The following is a 6,678-nucleotide window of genomic DNA, read 5'->3' as shown; positions in this document are numbered from 1 at the left end:
TGTTAACTATATTTCAATTAAAAAAAGAATCAATTAGGCAACCAGGCAAAAACATCAAGTCACTTAGGCTAGCTTCAAATTTCTCCATGGCATTAGTCAAGGCCAGAAGACAATGGTAAACTTCCTACAAAACACTGAAGGAACAAATGAATGAGCCCAGGATTTTATATCTAGCCAAGCTGTCCTTGAAGTATAAAGGCAACAGAAAATATGAATATGCAAGAATGCAAAGGATATTGTTATCATGGACTCTTGAGAAAACTACAAGAGGATGAATGTTAGCCAACCAACAGATGACTAGAGAAAGGACTACTGGTGAGCACCAAATATATTTTAATTGCCAAGTTAAGACTAGAACATGTGGGATTAGAGTGACAGATGACAATATAAATGTTATATGTTCAGACAATATTTGAAATAATGCATTTAAAAGACATTGTGAGAAGAAGAGAGAAAAGTAACATTTTCTGGATTGCTTTAACAGGGAGTCAAACTACATCATTTTGGATTTTCAAATAAAAGCACAGAAATATAAGCATGAATAAGAGTGCACAAAGATAAACATCAAGAAAAAGAATATTATTTAATAAATAATTGATTTAATACAAGGCAGAAAGAGAAAAAAGTAAATAAATTTGGGTTCTTTGCAAATGTCACATGAAGTATTGCTTTGAACAGTCTACCTTTTTTTTAGTTAAGATGTATCAGAATCTTTAGTACAAACTATTTAGTTGCAACCTATTAAGGAAGAGGATATGGGGGTCTAAACATTACAGTGTAATTGAGACATAGTGTGATTTTATGAATAGATTGCAGTTTGTCATCTATGTAGTGTTATATGAGATTTAAACTACAGGGTCCCACATTGCTAAAAAGAATGTCTGATTAAAACAGATTTTATCGTGCAAGTATTTACTTTTATAAAAACTTATAAATGCATAAAGTAATTGTGAAGCAGTCTGTTATGACACTATAAACTTTCCTTCTAAGGAAGGATGAACATGCAGGAAGCTCGAAGGATACATGAGTAGAAGGGGTGCACTTGCTGCTCATGAGTACATAATTCTTATAACAATTGTGTTCATTTAGAGCGCACTATAATGATCAACCTCATAAAATTACTTTGAGCTAAGCTACCTCATGAAAAAAAGTACTAAAAGATTAAAAGCCTTCATATGTTGAATCCATAACTAATTTCAAATCAGTGCTAAGGAAATTCATAAATTTATTCTGTAAGCAGCTAACCTGGATATCTCAGAAGATTCTAGGATAAATACCTGAAATGAAAGAAAATTCTTGCTGAGAACGTGCTTTATAAAATTTTCTTTCATAGTGTTTCCTGCTGCATGGACAAGGCAATGCTTTGTGATGTAACCTGATGGGTCAAGAAAACTGTTTGAGTTAGTGACTTAGAGGACAAGAAATTCCAAAGCAGCTGTCTAAGGCGTCATACCAGCACACTAATCATCTAAACTGAGACAGAAATGTCACTGATTCACATATTTGATCTATATCAGTTCACATACTCCTTTGGAAAGAAGAATTGATTAGAGATTCTCAAGCTTTCCAAATGCAAGCTTTTAAGTTTTCCAAACTGCTTTTCAAGCATCAAAACATTTTAAGATCCAAACAAGCTGAGAAAATGCATAATTGCAAATTACCACTATGGATTCCATAATGCTCTAATGGCTATCTTGTTATTTTTGCTGGTCTGCATCATTTATTGAATTGTCAGTATCCCAATTTTCTTATGGTGAACCATACCTCCTTTCCTACTTTCAATACATTCCGACTGGATGATTTTGACTCAATTCTTGACTCCAAGGTTAGGCATGAGACTCAGGCCTGGCCAATCAGAGAATCCCATCTCCCTGGCTATAACTCCGGGGGTGAAAATCCCGGGGCAAAATACCTCTAAAACTGAAATCAGTCAAAGGGAAAAATAAAGTTCAGAAGCCCTTTTATTTCTTAAAGTGGTTGTCCCCATCTCTCTCTTGACTGGCTGCAGCTGAAGAGAGGGCTCCACCCAACCTCTCAGGCCCAGATAAACCCTAGGGCGCCCTTGTAATTACCTTTTGATATGTGTGTTGCTACATCTCTCCACCCCTTCGAGACACCTATTGATATGCAAATGCACTAAAGCCAGGGGAGAGATTCTGGAAATATACAGATTTTACCCACACTGGCCACAGGAATTACTTCCAGGATGGGCATGGGCTGCCCAGTCTGAGATGATCTTTGAATCTTTACTGGGACTTTTGAGAGTAAGGCAGCTCCTTTTGTCCTAGACTACTGGGATTTGCCTATATCAACTGGTAGCTGTTGGCAACTATCTTCACAATGACAAAGTATGCCTGAGAATAAAACTCAATGACAGGAGATAAAACTGAAATATTTAAAAAGATAGAGTACAGTTTTCATGGTTTGGGTCCTGAGAGCTATTCATGGATCTACTCATATACTTTTCAGATATACGAGCCCATAAATATCATTTTTAGTTTGAACTGAAACTAACATACTTAATATTAGTTTGAATTGGGTTTCCCTTACTGGAAAGCAAGAATTTTTTCTAATACAAATGCTTTCAGATGACATTTTATTCACCCCCAAAAACAAGTGATATTTAAAAGATAAGCACAAATCTTCATGAAATATATTATTTAGTTAATGAGAAATTAACATTCTGTGTGTATATGAATGTGCAGACCTTTTGCAACTATCACAAGGGGTCAGAGATCTATGGGGAATCATTTAAATCTAAATTTTGGAGGTCATGTAGAAACAGATTAAGGCCATGTTTACACAGCTAAAATGTAGAGTAGAAGGTGATTGTCTTGAAAATCTAATGGGGCTTAGAAAGCTAATCAACACTGTATTTTTCTTCCTTAGCATAGTTTCAAAGTCAAATATGGCTCGCATCTAAAAAATACACACTGCAGTTAGACAGAGTTTTATAGTGATTGAAAGTACTCTGGGGAATGTACTACAATTTTATTTTAGCATGTAGAATATTTAGAACTTCAATCAGGCTACAAGGTATTATTCAGTAAAATGAAATAAATTCATTCTCAATGTCAACTTAGAAAGATTCATGAGGATGTAGCTATAGCTATTTTTTTTCAGCATCATTTTACTACTTTGTAAGTTTGTAAAGCTAATCTACTGCTTTCCAGGTGCCTCCAAACACATTATTCATTTAATTCTAACAGTATTCTGTAAGGAAGTGAACTAGAAGTTACTGAGATATGTTGAGTTTTCCTATGTATGCATAAACCCACAAACACATACATATTTTAGAGTAAGAACATAAGGTGAGTGTTATTATAACTCTTTTATACACAAGAAAATTGGGGCTCAAAAGGTAAATCAGGTGCCCTAGTTCACATATTTAATATAAATCAAAGCTGTATTAATATGAGATTTTTAGGACCTACCCTATTTTCTGCCTTGACTTCTACTTCTAATAGACCTCAATAGGGTCTGTATGTCTGAAGCAGAACTAATGAGTGTAGCTTTATCTGATTAATGCATGTTGACCACTAGTATATCTGGATTCTGGCATCCATGTTGACTTCAATTATTGAAAACAATCATCTTTATGTGATTCTACTACACCACAACAGATTCAATCAAAACCTTCTTTCCTTTCTTCTTCCTTCCCTCCTTCTCTTTTGCCTTCCTCCCTTCCTTCCCTTTTTCTTCTTATTCTTCATTTTTCATCCTGCTTCTTCTCTTTCTGCAGTGGTGATCTGGTGGAGGGTAAATCTTGCTTTGCTAACTTGCCAACTTTTAATTCTACTCTTTAGTCTGAAAAAAGTAACATTTTAAAAAACTCACTTTAAACAATGCATTTTAGAAACCTCGATTCAATTATATTACCAGGTATACTGATCTAAAGAGGCTAGTGGCAAGGTAAAAGGCTAGAATAGATCTGAAAGGCTTGAAGAAAAAGACGTAGTGATTCTAGGTAACAAAGAAAAAGCCATGGAAATCAGGGGAAGTGAGGAGGTTTGATACAAGAATATCAACTACAAGGTCTGTTCCTTCTACCTTGTCCAACTTAGGTTCCAAGGCCAGCCATTTCAATACTGTTTTTGCTAGTAATCTGAAATGCTAGTTCTTCTTGACCTCATTCCAGAATAGGTCTTTTTCCTCAGTAAGGTCTTGACTTCATTCCAAGTGAGCCTCATTCACAGGTGGGTGACAAAATCCAGCCTGTGATAAACTCTACTATCTAGGATTTTTGCTCACACACAAGAAGAAATCACAAAACTGAATGTGTTTACTGAAGTTCATGCTATTGAACTTAAGTGGGACTTTCTAGATGATTGTTCCATGGGGCCTTCAAATTCAACATATTTTAAACTAACTATCTCTCCTTTCCATATGTCCTACTTTCTTGGCTTCTAATTTGTATTAACATCACACTATTTTCCCAGTTACCCAGATTTCACAGCTAACTCATATTTGTACTCATTTAGTCTTCACATCGCAGCACTTATGAAACCCTGGAGATTATGTCTCTGTTTTTCAAAGACTTTATTGTTTTTAGAGCAGTTTTAGGTTTATAAAAAAATTGAGAGGAAGGTACTAAAATTTCTCATATATCCCCTGCCCACGCACATGCATAGTCTCTCCCATTATCAATATCACTCACCAACATGGTACATTTTTTACCAAGAATGACCATACATTGACACATCATAATCATCTGAAGTCTGTAGTTTACCTTAGGGTTCACTACTGCCCTAAAAATCCTCTCTTCTCTGCCTATTCATCTCCTCCCCACACTCCCCACTCTACTCTCCCCGACCCTCTGCATCATATAGTTGGAATCATATAGTACGAAACCTTCTCAGATGGGCTTTTTTCACTTAGTAATACGCACTTAAGGTTCTTCCATGTCTTTTCATGTCTTGATAGCTCATTTCTTTTTAGCACTGAATAAAATCCCACTGTCTGGATTTGTTTACCAATCCATGTACTCAAGGGCATCTTGGATGCTTCCAAGATTTAGCAATTATGCATAAAGCTGCTATAAATATCCATGTGAAGGTTTTTGTGTGGAATTAAATTTTCAACTCCTTTGGGTAAATACCAAAGAGCATGATTGCAACATTATATAGTAAGACTATGTTGACTTTTGTAAGAAACTGCCTGTCTTGCAAAATGGGCTCATCCTTTTGCATTCCCAGCAGCAATGAACAAGACTTCCTCTTGCTTCACTTCCTCACAAGCATTTGATCATGTCAATATTTGGGATTTTGGTTATTCCAATAGGCATGTAGTGATCTCTCATTAGATATTGTTTCAATTTGCATTTCCCTAATAGCACATGATGTGAAACATCTTTTCATATATGCTTATTTGTCATTTGTATATCTTCTTTGATGAGGGGTGTGTTAAGATCTTTGGCCCAGTTTTCAGTTGGATTGTTTATTTCCTTATTGTTGAGTTTTAGGAGTTCTTATATATTTTGTAAAACAGTCCTTTATCCAGATGTCTCTTTTGCAAGTATTTTATCCCACCCTGTGGCCTGTCTTTTTATTCTCTTGACATTGTCTTTTTCAGAGCAGAAGGTTTTAATTCTAGTGAAGTACAGTTTATCAATGATTTCTTGCATGGACTTTGTCTTTGGTATTGTATGTAAAAAGGCATCCCCATGCACAGTCATCTAAGTTTTCTCCTATGTCTTCTAGGAGTTTTATCAGTTTGGGTTTTATATTTAGGTCAATGATCCATTTTGAGTTAACTTTTGTGAGGGAGGTAAGGTTTGTGTAGATTGGGTGTTTTGTTTTGTTTCTTTTTTGCATGTGGATGTCCAGTTGTTCCAGCACCATTTGTTGAAGAGACTATCTTTTCTCTATTGTGTTGCATTTGCTTCTTTGTCAAAGGTTATTGATTATATTTATGTAGGTCTATTTCTTGGCTCTCTGTTTTGTTCAACTGAACTATATGTCTGTTCTTTTGCTGATACCATAATGTCTTGATTACTGTAAGTCTTGAAGTCAGGTAGCATCAGTCCTCCAACTTTGTTCTCTTTCAACACTGTGTTCATTATTCTGGATATTTGACCTCTCTGTATAAACTTTAGAATTGGTTTGTAGATATTCATAAAATAACTTATGGGGATTTTGCTTAGGATTGCATTGTATCTATAGGTCAGTTTGGGAAGAAGTGACATCCTGACAATATTGGGTCTCCGTATGTGAACACAAAATATCTCTTTATTTATTAAGCTCTTCTTGGATTTTTTCATCAGAGTTTTCCTCATATAGATCTTGTACATCATATTATGTTAGATTTGTACCTAAGTATTTCATTTTTGGGTGTTCTAATGTAAGTGGTATTGTGTTTTTAAGTTTAAATTTCACTGTTGTTCATTGTTGGTATGTAGGAAAGCAATTGACTTTTGTATATAAGCCTTCTGTCCTGCAACCTTGCTATTATCACTTATTAGTTCTGAGAGTTTTTTTGTTTATTCTTTCAAATTCTAAATAAATGATCATATCATCTGCAAACAGTTAGTGTTATGTCTTCCTTCCCATATTTATACCTTTTATTTCCTTTTCTTCCCTTATTGTATTAGCATGGCCTTCTGCCCCATATTGAAAAGGAGCTGTGAGAGGTAACATCCTTGCCTTGTATACAATCTTAGAGGGAAAAGCTCCTAGTTTC

Source organism: Manis pentadactyla, chromosome X, assembly GCF_030020395.1.
Source record: "Manis pentadactyla isolate mManPen7 chromosome X, mManPen7.hap1, whole genome shotgun sequence".
In the NCBI taxonomy this organism is placed as follows: domain Eukaryota; kingdom Metazoa; phylum Chordata; class Mammalia; order Pholidota; family Manidae; genus Manis; species Manis pentadactyla.
Note: the sequence above shows the minus strand (reverse complement) of the source record.